The sequence below is a fragment of the Sturnira hondurensis genome, unplaced genomic scaffold (assembly GCF_014824575.4).
Source record: "Sturnira hondurensis isolate 20B ecotype Veracruz unplaced genomic scaffold, ASM1482457v3 Scaffold0002633, whole genome shotgun sequence".
Taxonomy (NCBI): Eukaryota; Metazoa; Chordata; class Mammalia; order Chiroptera; family Phyllostomidae; genus Sturnira; species Sturnira hondurensis.
The window spans coordinates 1,107,694-1,123,556 of NW_028075264.1; positions in this window are offsets into that span (position 1 = coordinate 1,107,694).

Consider the following 15,863-nt stretch of genomic DNA (forward strand, 5'->3'; position numbering starts at 1 on the left):
GAGATTATGACTTTATTTTAGGTTAGGGATTCACTAGGAGATGTGGTATAATAACCACATGTGTGTTTCCCAGTGTATAACTGGTTGCTTTGAAGTAAATAGGCCAGTATTCCCCCAAGTCATCTACTTAGTTTTACTCCATCTCCTTGCTGGTCTAGGCCCTCTAACCCAGGCCAGCTGTCTCACAACAGAGGCCATATGAAAGGAATGTAGACTTGGCAGAATTCAGTCACAACTATAGAAAAATTTCTAGAAAAATGTAAACTACTTGGTTTATTTATTTTAGTATTTTTCAACTGTAATATGCTCTCTATGAGTTTTACTTAGTCTTAATTTTTACAACTTACATAGACCTATAATATTTAGGACAGTGGACAAGGGGCAATAAAAGTGAAAACCAAACAACAACGCAGATTACACATTCTGGTTTCATGTAAACAGTGTGAGTATGTGAAATCTGAAAAGTACCTTTTCACAGCTGACTGCCATTTTAGGTTTTTCCTTATCTTCCTCAATCCCTTCCTGTCTTCGTCCCCATCTCCCTCCCCGTCTTCCTTTCTTCCATTTCTTGATGGAAATGTTTAGCTGGCCATGGTTCTCAGGACACATGCTACAAATGTGTTCATCGCTGAAAGAATGGTTTAATAAGGCTAAAAAATAAGACTGCTGACTTTGTTGAACCTTGAAGGAGGTAGATCTTAAGATAACATAAAAAATTAAGTTATGCTTAGATTATGTCTTAATATTCCTTCATTGCAGACTTCCATCCTAATTCAATGCTTCATATGTAGAAGGTACTTAATTTTACATTTGTCTTTGATGATCACATCTTTATAAAAAAGGATCCTATATTCTTCTACTTTTAGTTTCTTCAGTGATCAAGATTACTTCTTTTTCCCTGGTAGGGACAAAAATGCTTTTATTTATTTATTTATTTTTTTAAAAGATTTTATTTATTTATCTTTGGGGAGGAAGGAGAGAGGGAGAGAAACATCAATGTATGGTTGCCTTTCATGCGTCCCCTGCTGGGAGTTGGCCTGCAGGGAACTGGCCTGCAACCCAGGCATGTGCCCTGACTGGGAATCGAACTGCGATCCTCTGGTTCGCAGGCCTGTGCTCAATCCACTGAGCTATGCCAGCCAGGGCAGAAAAATGCTTTTATATATAAGTGTTACAATGCAATATCTTAAATAGGTTCAACTCACAAATAAAGTGCATTAGAATTTATCCTTTGATGCATGGAAATTATTTTCCTTAATAATTAAATGTATTAGTTCAATCATTTACTACTACAAATTTATTGAGAAATATTTACCATATATATGCCCTGTGCTAGGCACTGGGGATGCATAAGTATGAGATGTCATTTCTGCTCTCAGGAACTAACAATCTAGTGGAAGAGAAGAAATAACCATGGTCTGGTGGAACAAGAGCTATAATATAGATCTGTACATTGTACTATGGCAAACAGAGGGAGATACTTCTGTGAAGGGAGACACAGAGTGGGCTATAGAGGGAGAATATATTTGAGCTGGTCTTAAAGTGGATAGGAGTTTATCAGTTAAAGAAGTAAGAGTGTATGTTGGTGATGGGGGTAGGATCCTTTCCAAACTGCTGGAATAGCAATAGTAAGGCATGAAAGCACATGACTTGTCTAACATGTGTGTCATATGTTGCAGTGTGGCTGGAGCACAAATTGCATTTGGACAACTTAAAGTATATAATACTAGAAAGATGGAACCTGAATGCCAATTAATGAATTTGGATTTTATACTGTAGGCAGAGAGAGCCACTGAAGTGTTTTAAGTGATATTCTTAAGCAGCATTGCTAGGAACCCACACACGGGAGGATAGCGTGTAGTGGGATAGAAATAAAAGACTGTCCCCAGCTTCCAGGTGTCTCATCTCCATCCATCCTGCTGTGGAAGAAGTCCAGTTTTGTCTTCATGAAGCCCAGAAGTAGGATGAGGGTCCAGAAATTATGTGTCATTGTTTTTTTGTTTTTCAGTTCTCACCTGAGGACATGCTTATTGATTTTAGAGAGAGAGGAAGGGAGGGAGAGAGGGAGAGAAACATTTATGTGATAAAGAAATATAGATTGGTTGCCTATCGAATACACCCTGAGTGGGAACCAAACGCGCGACCCAAGTATGTGCCCTTACTGGGAGTTGAACCCATGACCTTTTGCTTTACGGGACAAAGCTTCAGTCAACTAAGCCACAGCAGCCAGGGCTCTGCCATTGGCTCTTAGTCCAGTTCAGTTTCTTTCCCCACCTGGCTAGCTTAGCCTCTGTTTCCAGCTGCATTCTGGATGCACTGAGGTATTCTACCCAGGCTTGCATTTGGAGCCTGCTTGGCGCCTGCATGGTTGTTGGGCTCAGACTTGGAGCCTGTACTCTGGGCCCATGCCTGGGGAACGGAATGTGGGCTTGCATGGTTGCTAAGTCCACATGGCTGATAAAGAAAGAGAACATGCAACCCAGTGGGAGAATGAATGTGTGTTACCAGGCCAGAGGCCTTTGTTAGCCTCTGATTATATTATCTCAGGCTTGGGATAGACCAAGCACTCTTTCAAACTAACCAATCAGTTTCCCAATTTTTCAGGGCTTGTGCTGGGCCCTCCCCCTTAACCAACCCATTTCTTGGACCTTTCGGGTTTCTGTGTCTCTTATTCAATCTGATTCTTTTCCCAGGCTAGAGACTTCCTCCTTATGGTTGTCATTTTGGCTTCTCCTGCATACCTCAAGTAAGTTAATGACTGGTAATGATCCTTCCTGTCTGCTTCAGGGATTAGGTCCCATGGTTGGAGGATGCAGGTGCCCCCTGGAGAGCCTATGGGTACTGCAATTTCTTAGTGAAACAAGATTATTGTCCAAATCAGTTCCCTACTAGGTTATGCTTAATGTCTGATTCTCTTTTATCCCTTCCTTTATTAATACTAGCTAGCTACCTATGCTAACATTCTGGTATTATATGGTTTTCATTTAATAGACAGAAGTTTAGTAGCAGTATTGAACATGAATTAGAGGGAGAGGATACGGGATGTAAAGGAACCCATTAGGAGTTAACTACAATTGTCCAGGTGAGAGATGTTGAATGCCTGAATTTGGACATGGGGAGTGTAAGTGAAAAAGAAATATTTTGTAGGCATGATAGACAGAACATAGTAACTAATTGTATGTAAGGCATAAGGAGCAATAAAGAAGGATCCCAAGGCTTCAGCTACTACCTAAGGGAATACAAGAGGAGGATGGGGAGGGGCAGGTTTGATTAGGAAATATGATGTTGGGTGTGTTAGTTATAGCATATCTATAGAATGCCGGGCTTTCGGAACTGTAGAAATGGAACTCAAGAGAAATTCAAAGCCAGAGATGTTGATTTGAAAATTATCAGTACAGAGGGGATAGTTAAAACCATGACCTGAGTGAAATTGCTCAATGAGACCATATAGAATGAAAAGAGAACAGGGAAGAGGACATCAGTCAGGGGAAAGACAGATTTTAGGAAGCTGGTAGAGAGAGAGAAGCAGACAATGACACCAAGAAGTTTGGCTAGGGATATAGTAATTAGACCAGAGGAGAACCAGGCTATAGTGCTGTTGAGAACTGAAAGAGGAGAATGAAAAGGGACAGAAGGAATGGTAGGAGAGAAGTTAAGGGAGGGAGAAAGAGAAATTGAAACACTTGAGAGACTGAGAAAGAGATTCAATGTTGGAGGAAGCAAGAGAATGAGCAAGAGGAAAACAGGTTGAAAAGGAGAGTGAGAGATATATTGAGTGGATTAGAGATAGAATTTTGAGAGGGAATATACAGTTGATCCTTGAACAACACAGGTGTGGATTCACTTAAACAGATTTTTCTTCAATAAATATGTACAGTACTGTAAATGTAGTTTTTCTTCCTTATGATTTTCTGTGTTTAGTCTAGCTTACTTTATTGTAAGAATATAGGATATAATACATATAACATGCAAAATAACTTTATGTTATAGTTAAAGCTTCTGGTCAACACTATGCTATTAGTAAAGTTTTTGAGGAGTCAAGTTATGTGCAAATTTTTGACTGCTTTTGTACGGTATCCCTAACCCCTGTGTTGTTAAAGGGTCAGCTGTTACTGATAGAGCAGATTTTCAGAAGATGCTGTACAGGAGAGACAGGGGTTAAAAGCACAGATGAGGGAAGATTCTTGGAAAATTAGGACATTTTTCCTCCTTGTAGAAGATAAACGAGTAAGACTAGGTGAAAATATATTTTCAAGGTATAGGTAAGGGGAGTCAAAAGTTTAGACCTGATGACTTTTGATTTTTCTTAAGGAGAAAAAGTCATCCATGAAGACAGTGAGTAGGCCCCTGTGAAGTAGGGTTGAGTAAAAGCATTAACGGTAAATTTTTAAAGACAGCTGTTGTTTTAAAAGATCATAGATCTGCAATGGAATCAACCAGCAAGAAAATGTGGATTTTCTCTTTCAGCAGCCTGTAAGCAGGAAGAAAAAAAAGGAGGCATATCTTTAGGTTGTGAATTGGCAGGTCAGGGGCATAAGATAAGGGACCAGCAATCACTGAGAAGGGTCAGTAAGGGTAGGTGGAAGAGGCTGATAGACCAGGAACTTAGAGAATAGTATGTGATCAGAGGTTTCATTGAGGCTGAGGAATAAATTTAGTGGGAGTGAAGAAGTATACTTTAAAGTCTAATTATAAGGTTATAGTCTTGCAGATTTAAACAGAGTTAATTATGGCTCAACTAATTTTTATAACTGAAAAGTAATGTTGAGTAAAACATAAAAAGAATCTTTAAACTCCTGTGAAGTATATTCCTGTGATTAGAGTTGTGAAAGATTATAGGGATAAGACGGAAAAAAGTGAAGCTGAAAAAAAGTGAAGCTGGAAAAAAGTTCATGCTTTCTCTCTTTGATCACATACATATTGTCATACATATTAATATTTATAGATAGTGTGTATTTTATCTATATTTCTTTTATTCTATTTAAAATAAGATAAGCTTGAAAAATTTGATGAGTCTATATTTAAATGAAAAGGGACGCTGTCCCTCTGTTCTCTCTTTCAGTGTCTTTGGTTATATTTTGCTTGCTTGTTTGTTTTGTTGTTTAGCTTCCTGTTAAAGGTGAGATCATATCGACCAGAGGGGAGAGGGGAGGGAATTTCAGGGGAAATACGGGAGGGATTTAGAGGAACAAATATAAAGGATATACGGACAACAACTAAGAAGGGTGGAAATGGGAAGGGGGAGCACGGGCGGGGTGGGATGGGATGGGAGTAATAGACAGAAAACCGTACTTGAAAAATAATTACATAAATTTCAAAACAAATAAATAAATGAAAAGGAAAAAATTGGACAGAGAAGAACTAATGGAAATTATTAGGGCCTGTGGTTAGATTCTTGGTAGCTGGGCTTAGAATTCAAAGTGAGTTTTATATGTTGAATAACTGGTTAGAAATCAATCAAATTCAATGAGGGCATGTTATGGGGGTACCTGGGAGGCAAAATACGGGTAAAGATGGCTTGGCTTGATAATCATAAACACCTTAATTTTTTAAATGCCTCACTAAATATGCGTTCTATTAACTTAACATGTGAGTAGGTTTACCTCGTTAATAAGACAAAATCTGCCAAGTGACTCTACCCTTCACTCTATTTACTCATAATTTTCTTTGTCTCATTTGCTATTCAGTTGGTTTCTAATTATGTCTGGTTCTATTTCAGAAAGATCTTCTTGAATGGACCTTTATACCTTTGTGTTGACATACTGACCTTGTTTGCATGAAATTTACATATGTTACCTGGTAAATTTTGCTCATCTTTTTGCCCATTTAAAGGTAATACACTAACCACTCCCCCCTCCCAAATAATAAAACTAAAGGTAATACACTGCGTGTAAAAAGTTCTTTTTGAGAAGGGACAGACTTTTAGTTAGTTTTGCTCTCAATAGTGGCCTGAGTCAATATGGTTTCTATGATTAAGAAAGTTTGAGCCCTGGCTGGTGTAGCTCAGTGGATTGAGCGTGGGCCTGCGAAACACGCGATCGCGGTTCGATTCCCAGTCTGGGCACATGCCTGGGTTGCAGGCCAGTTCCCAGAGCAGGGGACTCTCGAAAGGAAACCGTACATTGATATTTCTATCCCTCTCTCCTTCCCTTCCCCTCTAAAGATAAATAAATAAAATCTTTAAAAAAAAAGAAAGTTTGAAAGCAAACTGTAAAAATTTAACTTTTTCCTATGCTTGTAAACCCAACCTTGATCAAACCAAACTTGCATTCTCAGCTCCAAGAGAGCATTTGTTCTCACTGTCTTTTCTGCTTAATTTCCTTCAGTTGAAGTGAAATGCATGAAGAATTTTAATTTGTCTTTTTTTGCATTCAAATATAAAAAGTCATTGGGTGTTAGTTGAAAATTTATGAAGTGACAGTCATGTTAATAAAGATAAATGAGATGGCTTGTTTTATTAATATTAATGTTGCACATAATATAGCTTTGCTAAGTAAATATAAGGTTCCAATTTGCAAATTTTGCAAACTAAGAATCTATAGCAGTTATACAGCTTAAGGCCAAATTATAATATTCAGGTGCATTTTAATGGGCTGGTAAATTTAAAAAATTGAAGAATCACTTGAATTTATTTGAAATATTTTAAGGAGACCTAGTTACAACCTTAATGATTTCCAGTATTTGTGGTGATCTCTTAATCATCATACCTACAATAATGAGGACTAATGCAAAAAAAAAAAAAACACGTGGTAATTGAGAAGCAGAATCCTCCATTCTCTACTACAAGTCAATCCTGGCACTATGAACTCCATAGAGGAGGCACATGTCTGGTTGCAGTGAAATGCTTATAGTGTCAGAGAAGAAATAGGGCCCAGATTTTCTGTGGAAGATGAGGATTAAATTACTAGTTAGGGAGGAATGGAAAATGGGAAAGGAGAAGGCCTTGGACATGTCTTTATTTCACTCATTTATTCAGTCATTAAATATTTATGAGTACCTATTATGTGCCAGGTCTATGATAGGTCCTATGAATAAGACAAAGCCCTTGCCCTCATGGGTGGGCATTCATCACTTTATTTCTCAGATGTGATGCTCATCTGCTCCTTTGGTGTAGTGTTCATTGTTTGGGGAATTTGGCTGGGTCTTTCTGGTCAGTCCTAACTTACTGAAGATCATGAAGATGTTGAGGTGGAGAGAAGGGAGGAAGAGTTGTAGCTGAGCAAAATTGATGTGAAGAGTTTACTGTTTTCTCCTTACCTCTTGCCCTCTTGACTGCTTTTGTAACTTCCGCGATGGATTAGCAAATGTAATTTGTTCTATAGGCAGCACGTGACTCCATTTCAAATTTTCATGATCAGTTTGCAAAATGACAGAAATTATAAGCCCAATATTGACAATAGAGTATTTAGGGGTGACATTTAATACAGAGCAGTTTTTTCTCTTTATTTTTATAGTGTAACCTCTGATTATAACTGTAACTGTGTTACTCAGTGTAACTGTAACACAGTTTAAATTTACTGTTTAAATTTTATATATTATCAGAATGAATATTAATGTATAAGAGAGAGACACAATATAAAAATTGAGTCACATCTTTGGATTTATTGGGAGGTTGGTTTTCCTAGCTTATACTTACAAATGACTCAGGAGCAGAATTTGACCAACAGTTATCATCAGGATGATGCTCAGACCTGGTGTACATTTAGATTTAGTGAAACACCATTCTGTACTTCAGTGGGGATGGACCATTGTCTTGAGGGATTTAGTTACTTTTTGCTTTCTTAAATAAAAAGATTTGCATTATGACCCCAAATTACTGTATCAATGAGACATCAGAAATATTTATAAAAAGTAAAAATCTATAAATTATCCAGATGCTTTTTAAACATGTAGGTGTTTAATTTCATGGTCTAGGAAAACTAACCTGTGATTGACTATTTTCCTAATATCTGAAATTGATATTTTTGATAATGTAAAAGGGTAAGAAGTTAATGCTATGTTAGTCTCTTTTCCAATAGAACCTGTGGCTTTTTTCTAATTTTTTTCTTTATGGGATTAAGCATCACAGTATTAGAAAAATTCTTATTACACAGTCTAGGCTATATGCCTTTGTTTTGTGTAGAGAATAGTTAATGTCTTTTTGATAGACTTTATAATTTCTAACACCTCTTAGGTTAGCATATAGGTATTTTGTATTGTGGTGCTAGGTACTTGAAAAGAAAGTTACAAAAATGGTTACAATTCTTTTACCTAGCAGCTAATATTAGTTTCCATGGCAGAAGACATATAAGTTATTGTCAGTCTTGACAACATAGAAATAAGATCAGCTTTGCTCAAGAAAGTTTTCATTTAGATTAATAATATTAGAGTAAAATCCCAGCTGAGTCTGTATCAGGAAATCTTTTATGTTCTGATATCATTAGACATTCAAGAAAAACAACCTTTCCTTTAAATAAAATTAGAGAGACTCGGTTTGAAGCTGAGTAAAAAAATACATTGGAAAACTGTGTATAGTGGAGATATGTACTCTTGCTCTGTTGGGAACCCATTTATCTCTGACTCTGAGACTAATCATATTATTAATAGTCATACACACTCTGGGCAACTTGAAAAACAGTTTGTTCAGTTCCATAAGGATCCTCTGAGATAGCTTCTCTTGCCTGAGAAACCCTCAGTTTGATTCCATCTCTTTATGAAATTATTAATATGTTTCTATTTTTGGCTTTTGCTTGTGTATGCATCCCATGATGATGCTTTATTGTTCATAGTCGTATATTTCATTTCTTCTCCTTGCTGTGGCCCCTGTCAAGTATTACTGATCATTAGCAGATGTTTTCTCGGTGAGCTAGTTTGGAGGCCTACATGCTATTTCCAAACGGCTCTTTCATACCATTGTCTGGTGACTTCAAACTTCCACTGCTATTTCTTTTGGATAAGTTGACTCATGGCTGTGTATGAGCACATATACCTATATTTAAGGTATACTTGAGATCAGTTATATTTCCAGATGACAGTTCCAATCCATGCTAGAGTGACCTGAAGCTTTGTGGTTGTAGCTGTGCTAGGGTGAGGTGACTAAAAATGTGGAAGAGTTGGACTCACAGTACAGTTGCAGCCTAGGCATGACTGTCTGTGCCAAGGGCAAACAGCCATGTTGTACAGCAGTGGGGTTTTATAGTGCTTTTTCTTTAAAAAGTGCAATCATCTCTCATCCATGAGACAGGGCTGAGGCCCATTCTCTCATCTACTCACCTTTCACTTGGCCTCTTCCTCATGCCCCTCAAATAACCTCCCTGATGTCTTAAAGCTCTGAGAAAAGAGATTGCAGTTCACTGGGGTAATAATAATACATTTTTAAACAAAACCATTGATCATTGACTTTGAATTTTTTTTCAGTTTTTTACTTTTCAAAATTGGAGTGCCAGCTATTTAGGAAATTCATATCAATTCACCTAAAAATAATAGTTCTACTGTGCAAACTGGAATTTAGAAGAATTAAAAGCCAGTCCTTCTTTGCCACCTTCATAAAAGATTGAGTAAACATAAAAAAAAGTAATGTAATTTGAAAGGTAAATTTCACACGCTACTCCTATATCCACTATACTGACAGAAGGCAGAGTAACGCTGTTTGAGCATTTGCTACCTGCCAAGCACCTTGCTGTGGGCATTATATTCTCTAATTTAAATCTTACAACAACCCTGGGACATAGAGGTTATTCCTGTTTTACAAACAATGAAAATTTGACTAGGAGAGATAAAGAAACTTACCTAAAGCTACACAGCTAACAAGTGCAGAACCTGGATTTTGGACCCTAATCTAGGTGGTTTAAATGCCCATCTGTACCCTGTCCTCAGTGTTAGGCTTCTGTTAACAATGTAAGAGGGGGCAGGCAAGGATATCATGAAAGGTAAACATGAGAGTGCTGAAAAATTTATGTAGAGGTACCTTTGATCACAAATGCAGTGTTTTTCATTTACTACTATGTTTGTGTCTTTTTTTATTCGTAATATATTCAGGATTTTCTTTCCATACTCCCTTTGCTTTCATGACTCTCTACTCCTTTCTCCTTTTTCTTCTCTCCTGCCAATTGCAGGGGACAAAAGTAAGTTTACTTCTATTCTCCTAAATTGTTCTGGCTGGTATGATCATCAAATTGACATGAGACTGATTAACAGGAGAAAGTGACCAAATGTATTACATATGTACATACAGGGTTCCATAAGAACATGAAAGCTGAGGATATACTGGGCAGCTGAGGTTTATATGTCATTCTAGGCTTAGGAGAGGGAGATAGGGGTCATGGGCTACAAAGAGAAAGTAGGAAATTCACAGGTGGATGACAAAGATCAAAGATGTAGTAAATGAATTGTTACTGGACCACCTGGAAACAATGGGGAGTCTAACAAATAGACCTTGTAGGTTCTGACATGTCTGCCACACTTACATCATGTTATGCTAAGTTGATAGCTCTTTTGCTTTAAGAATGCTCTTTTTTATGGTGAAAAAAATGATTTTTTATTGATGTTCGAATACAGTTGTCTCCATTTTCCCACCACCACTTACCCCAACCCTACCCATGCCCACTGCCTACTTCCCACCCTTGATCCCAATCCCTGGGGACCTGGCCCACAACCCAGGCATGTGTCCTGACTGGGAATCAAGCCAGCAACCTTTGCTTCCCAGGTCAGCACTCAATCCATTGAGCCACACCAGCCAGGGCTTAAGCATTCTTTTCTATCTTAATTTCTTTGTGCATGTAAAGGGGGACGATCGAGGTTCTTTCTGAGTTTTTTGTTTCTTAAAAATAACCAGCTTAAAATAATCAATATCCCCAAAAGTATAATTAAGGGTGTCAAACTCTGCTTTTCCTTACATTCTCTTCACATCTTAAGGGAGTTGAGTTTTCCACTTTTTCCTTTTGGTTACAGAAGAAATAGAAAATCTCTTAAGATCCTAAAGTGGGAAAGTTATTGAAAGAAGATAGAGATATTTCACAGAATGCAATGACAAGATGTGACTACTATATTAGAAACTTAGGTGGTTCTTTGTACCTCCCTGTGAATGCATAGTTTGTTATGTCTGCTCTTTCTCATGGCTTCTCTGTGTACATCTGCTCCTTCTCCCCTCACCTCTCTGCTTTCCTTCATTGGCTTCCTCTTCTTAGTCATCTTGAGTGTTGCTTAATATGGATATCTGGGCTCTAGCTATGTGTGAGCTTTCAGGTCACTTCCTGGATTATTCCTTCACATCTCTAGGTTTAAATTCTTGATGGCGTATGATTGGCTCATCCCAGCTCATGACTAAGCCCTCATTCTTTCATTAGGTGTTCAACTCTGGTACAGTCAGCTGTATTGATGTGGAAGGTCACAGGTTCAAATACGGTCTCTTCAGTAGAGGCTGTAGTTAGGATCTGAACCCTAAGACATGTCCAGTACACTTTTCTTTATATTGGACTTTGCTTCCAGGCATATTGGCCTCCCTTATACCTTAATTACTCTAGACTCTGCTGTCACTAGCAGGACATTCTCTCCTCTTTTTAACGAGACATACTGAGAATAGAGAAGGAAGGCTTTGTCTTGTCCAGAAGGACTGTCTTCTTCCTTTCCTTTATTTCTTATTATATCTTATTGATTATACTATTACATTTGTCCTGATGTTTCCCCCCTTGCCCCCCTCCGTGCAGCACCACCTACTCCCTCAGGTAATTCCCCACCATTGTTCATGACCATGGGTCTATGTATAAGTTCTTTGGTTACTCCATTTCCTACACTGTACTTTACATCCCCATGGCTGTTCTGTAACTACCTATTTGTACTTCTTACTCTCCTCGCCTCTTCACCCACACCCCACACCCTCCATCTCATCTGGCAGTCATCAAAATGCTCTCCATATCCATGATTCTGTTTCTGTTCTTGTTTGCTTAGTTTGTTTCTTAGATTTAATTGTTGAGAGATATGTATTTTTGCCATTTTATTGTTCATAGTTTTGATCTTCTTTTTCATAAATGAGTCCCTTTAGCATTTCATATAATAATGGTTTAGTGATGACGGACTCCTTTAAGATGTTTCTTTCTGGGAAGCTCTCTACCTGCCTTTCAACTCTAAATGATAGCTTTGTGGGGTAGAGCAATCTTGGCTATAGGTTCCTGCTTTTCATCACTTCGAATATCTCTTGTCAGTCCCTCCTAGCCTGCAAAGTTTCTTTTGAAAAATCAGCTGACAGTCTTATGGGCACTCCCTTGTAGAGAACTAACTTCTTTTCCCTTGCTGCTTTTAAGATTCTGTATCTTTAAGTTTTGGCATTTTAATTATGATGTGTCTTGATGTGGGCCTCTTTGCATCCATTTTGTTTGTGACTCTGTGCTTCCTGAACTTGGATGCCTATGTTCTTCACCAAATTAGGGAAGTTTTCTTTCATTCTTTATTCAAACAGATTTCCAATTTCTTGCTCTTTCTCCTCTCCTTTTGGCCCCCGTATGATGAGAATGTTGGAATGCTTGAGGTTGTCCTAGAGGCTGCTTACACTGTCCTCATTTTTTTGGATCCCTTTTTCTTCCTGTTATTCCAATTGGTTTTTCACTTCCTTGTGTTCCAAATCATTAATTTGATTCTTGGCTCATCCACTCTACTGTTATTTCCCTGTAAATGGTTCTTTATTTCAATTAGTGTATCCTTCATTTCTGACTTGATCTTTTTTATGCTGCTGAGGTCCTCACTAAGTTCCTTGAGCATCCTTATAACCAGTGTTTTGAACTCCGCATCTGATAGATTGCTTATCTCCATTTTGTTTAGCCCTTTTTCTGGAGATTTGATCTGTTCTTTCATTTGGGGCATGTTTCTCTGTCTCCTCATTTTGGCAGCCTCCCTGTGTGTGTTTCTATGCATTAGGTAGAGCTGCTTTAACTCTGTGTCTTGGTAGTGTGGCTGAATGTAGTAGGTGTCCGCCCTGGCTGGTGAGTGGATTGAGCACGGGCCTGTGAACCAAAAGATCGTGGTTCGATTCCCAGTCAGGGCACATGCCTGGGTTGCAGGCCAGTTCCCAGCAGGGTATGCATGAGAGGCAACCATACATTGATATATCTCTCCCTTGCTCCTTCCCTTCCCCTCTAAAAAAAAAAGAGAAATAAAAAATCAAATGTAGTAGGTGTCCTGTAGGGTCCAGTGGTATAGCCTCCCCATCACCCAAGCTGGGTACTCAATGTGTGCCCTTCATGTGGGCTGAGTATACCCTCCTCTTGTAGTTTAGCCTTGGTTGCTGTTGGCAGGTCACTGGGAAAGATTTACCCACACCAGTCAGCTGCAAGGACTGGCTGTGACCACTTGGAACCAACCCCCCGCCCTCCATTGAAGATCAGCTGTGCAGGGGCAGGGTGGTGGTGCTCTGACATGGTCTGTGGCTGTCCAGTGGGTGTGGTAGCCTTGGGGTTTCCTGGGTGATGCAGGCCAAGGTCAGCCCTCACCTGTGTCTTGCCTGGGGCCACTCTGCCTGACCTATAAAGCAATCTGAGACGGCTGCTACTTGTGCTGGGCTGAGATTGCCAGGAGAAGCCAAGCAGGGAATCTAGGGAGGCTGCTGCTGGTGCAGGGCCTGGGACTCGCTGAGGCCAGCTGCTATTTGTTTGAGAGGAATTAGAAAGCTGTGCAGTATGAGCTGAGACTAGTCATTCATATGGAGAAGCAGCTTGGGCGGGGTCATAAATAGGGTGGGATGGAGTCTCTGGTGATCTCCAAGGCAGGTCAAACTGTTAGCCAGGTTGATGGAATCTCAGATATGGAACCAGCTTGCCAGCTTTGTGGCTCTGTTGGGGGGGGTGAGGACTTAGAAAAAGGACAATGGCCTCTGCTTGCCTTGATGCCAGTCACTGCAGTTTCTTCCTTTATGCCACTGGGGCCTTTCCAGCTGCTACCCCAGTGCTGGAGCTCAGAGGCAGTGTGTCTGAGTAGGTGAGTCTGTGTGTGGGTTTTAAGAGGAACTACTTGTGGCTCCAGAAGTTTCTTCCACTGACTCACTCCCCACCAGTTTTTGCAGCCAGAAGTTGTGGGAACTTATGTTCCTGGCACTGTAACCCTCAGCTGGGGGAGCTGGTGTGAGGTTGGGGGTCTTTGCTCCTGAGATATTCGTCCTGAATTTTTGCCCACCACACATGGGTGAGAGACCATCCCATTCCATGTTTTTGCCACTCCTACCAGTCTGGATGGATGTGGTTTCTTTAATTTTGTAGTTGTCAGACTTCCATTATAAACTTGATTTCTAATGGTTCTGAGTGATGGTTGTTCTCTCTTTTAGTTCTAATTTTGATGTGGTTGTGTGACAAGGCAGGCCATGTTTGCGACATCTTGACCAGAAGTCCAGGACTTTCTTCTTCAAAGGAGGTCAAATTAGGATTTACCATGGGAGACATGTTAGCCCAATCAGTCCTGGGCATTCCAGAGTATAGCAAAGGCTCAGAAACCTTTGTAGAAGAATAAATGGAAAAAATGTTCTTGGATATTTGCTTTTGTATGGAGTCAATCCTTATAAAACAACTCTTCAAATTAGAGTGAACATGAAAAGCCTTTACCATGTGACACAGTTGCTTTAGACATGGGTGAGAAACATGACAGTAGTTCATGTTGCCCGAAGTTGACTTACTTGTGCAAATAGTAGGGACCATGTTTCTATAAATTAAGGTTCTTCATTTTTAACAAATTCACTCATACGTGAAAGAGAAGTACTTATGATGCTGCGGCTATTTAAGGCCTGGTAATACATTATAAAATCACCTGAAATAATATCCTGAAACTAGTACAGCCTCTTTTTAAATGTAATTTAATTTACTTTTTTATATATTTTATTGATGATGCTATTACAGTTGTCTCATTTTTTCTCCCCTTTATTACCCTGTGCCCTGCACCCCTCCTCCCACCATCATCCTCTTCTGTACTTAGTTCATGTCCATGGATCGTACATGTAAGTTCTTTGACTTCTCCATTTCCCATACTATTCTTAACCTCCTGTCTATTTTGTACCTGCCATTTATGCTTCTTATTCCCTGTACCTTTTCCCTCATTCTCCCCCCTGCCCCTCCTCATTGATAACCCTCCATGTGATCTCTATTTCTGTGGCTCTGTTCCTTTTCTAGTTGTTTGATTTGTTTTTGTTTTTGATTTTTTTAGGTTCAGTTTGTTGATAGTTGTGAGTTTCTTGTCATTTTATTGTTTCCTAACATTTTTGATCACCTTCTTTTTCTTAGATAAGTCCCTTTAACATTTCATATAATAAGGGCTTGGTGATGATGAAGTCCTTGAACTTGACCTTATCCACGAAGCACTTTATCTGCCCTTCCATTCTGAATGATAGCTTTGTTGGATAGAGTAATCTTGGATGCAGGTCCTTGCCTTTCACAACTTTGAATACTTCTTTCTAGCCCCTTCTTGTCTGTAAGGTTTCTTTGGAGAAATCAGGTAACAGTCTTACGGCAACTCCTTTGTGGGTAACTCTCTCCTTTTCTCTTGTAGCTTTTAAGATTCTCTCCTTCTCTTTGATCTTGGCTAATGTAATTATGATGTGCTTTGCTGTGTTCCTCTTTGGGTCCAACTTCTTTGGGACTCTCTGAGCTTCTTGGACTTCCTGGAAGTCTATTTCCTTTGCCAGATTGGGAAAGTTCTCCTTCATTATTTTTTCAAGTTAGTTTTTCCATTTCTTGGTCTTCCTCTTCTCCTTCTGGCATCCCTATGATTCAGATTTTGTTACATTTAAAGTTGTCCTGCAGGTTCCTTAGCCTCTCCTCATTTTTAAAAATTCTTGTCTCTTCATTCTGTTCTGGTTGAATGTTTATTTCTCCCTTCTGGTCCAAACCATTGATTTGAGTCCTGGTTTCCTT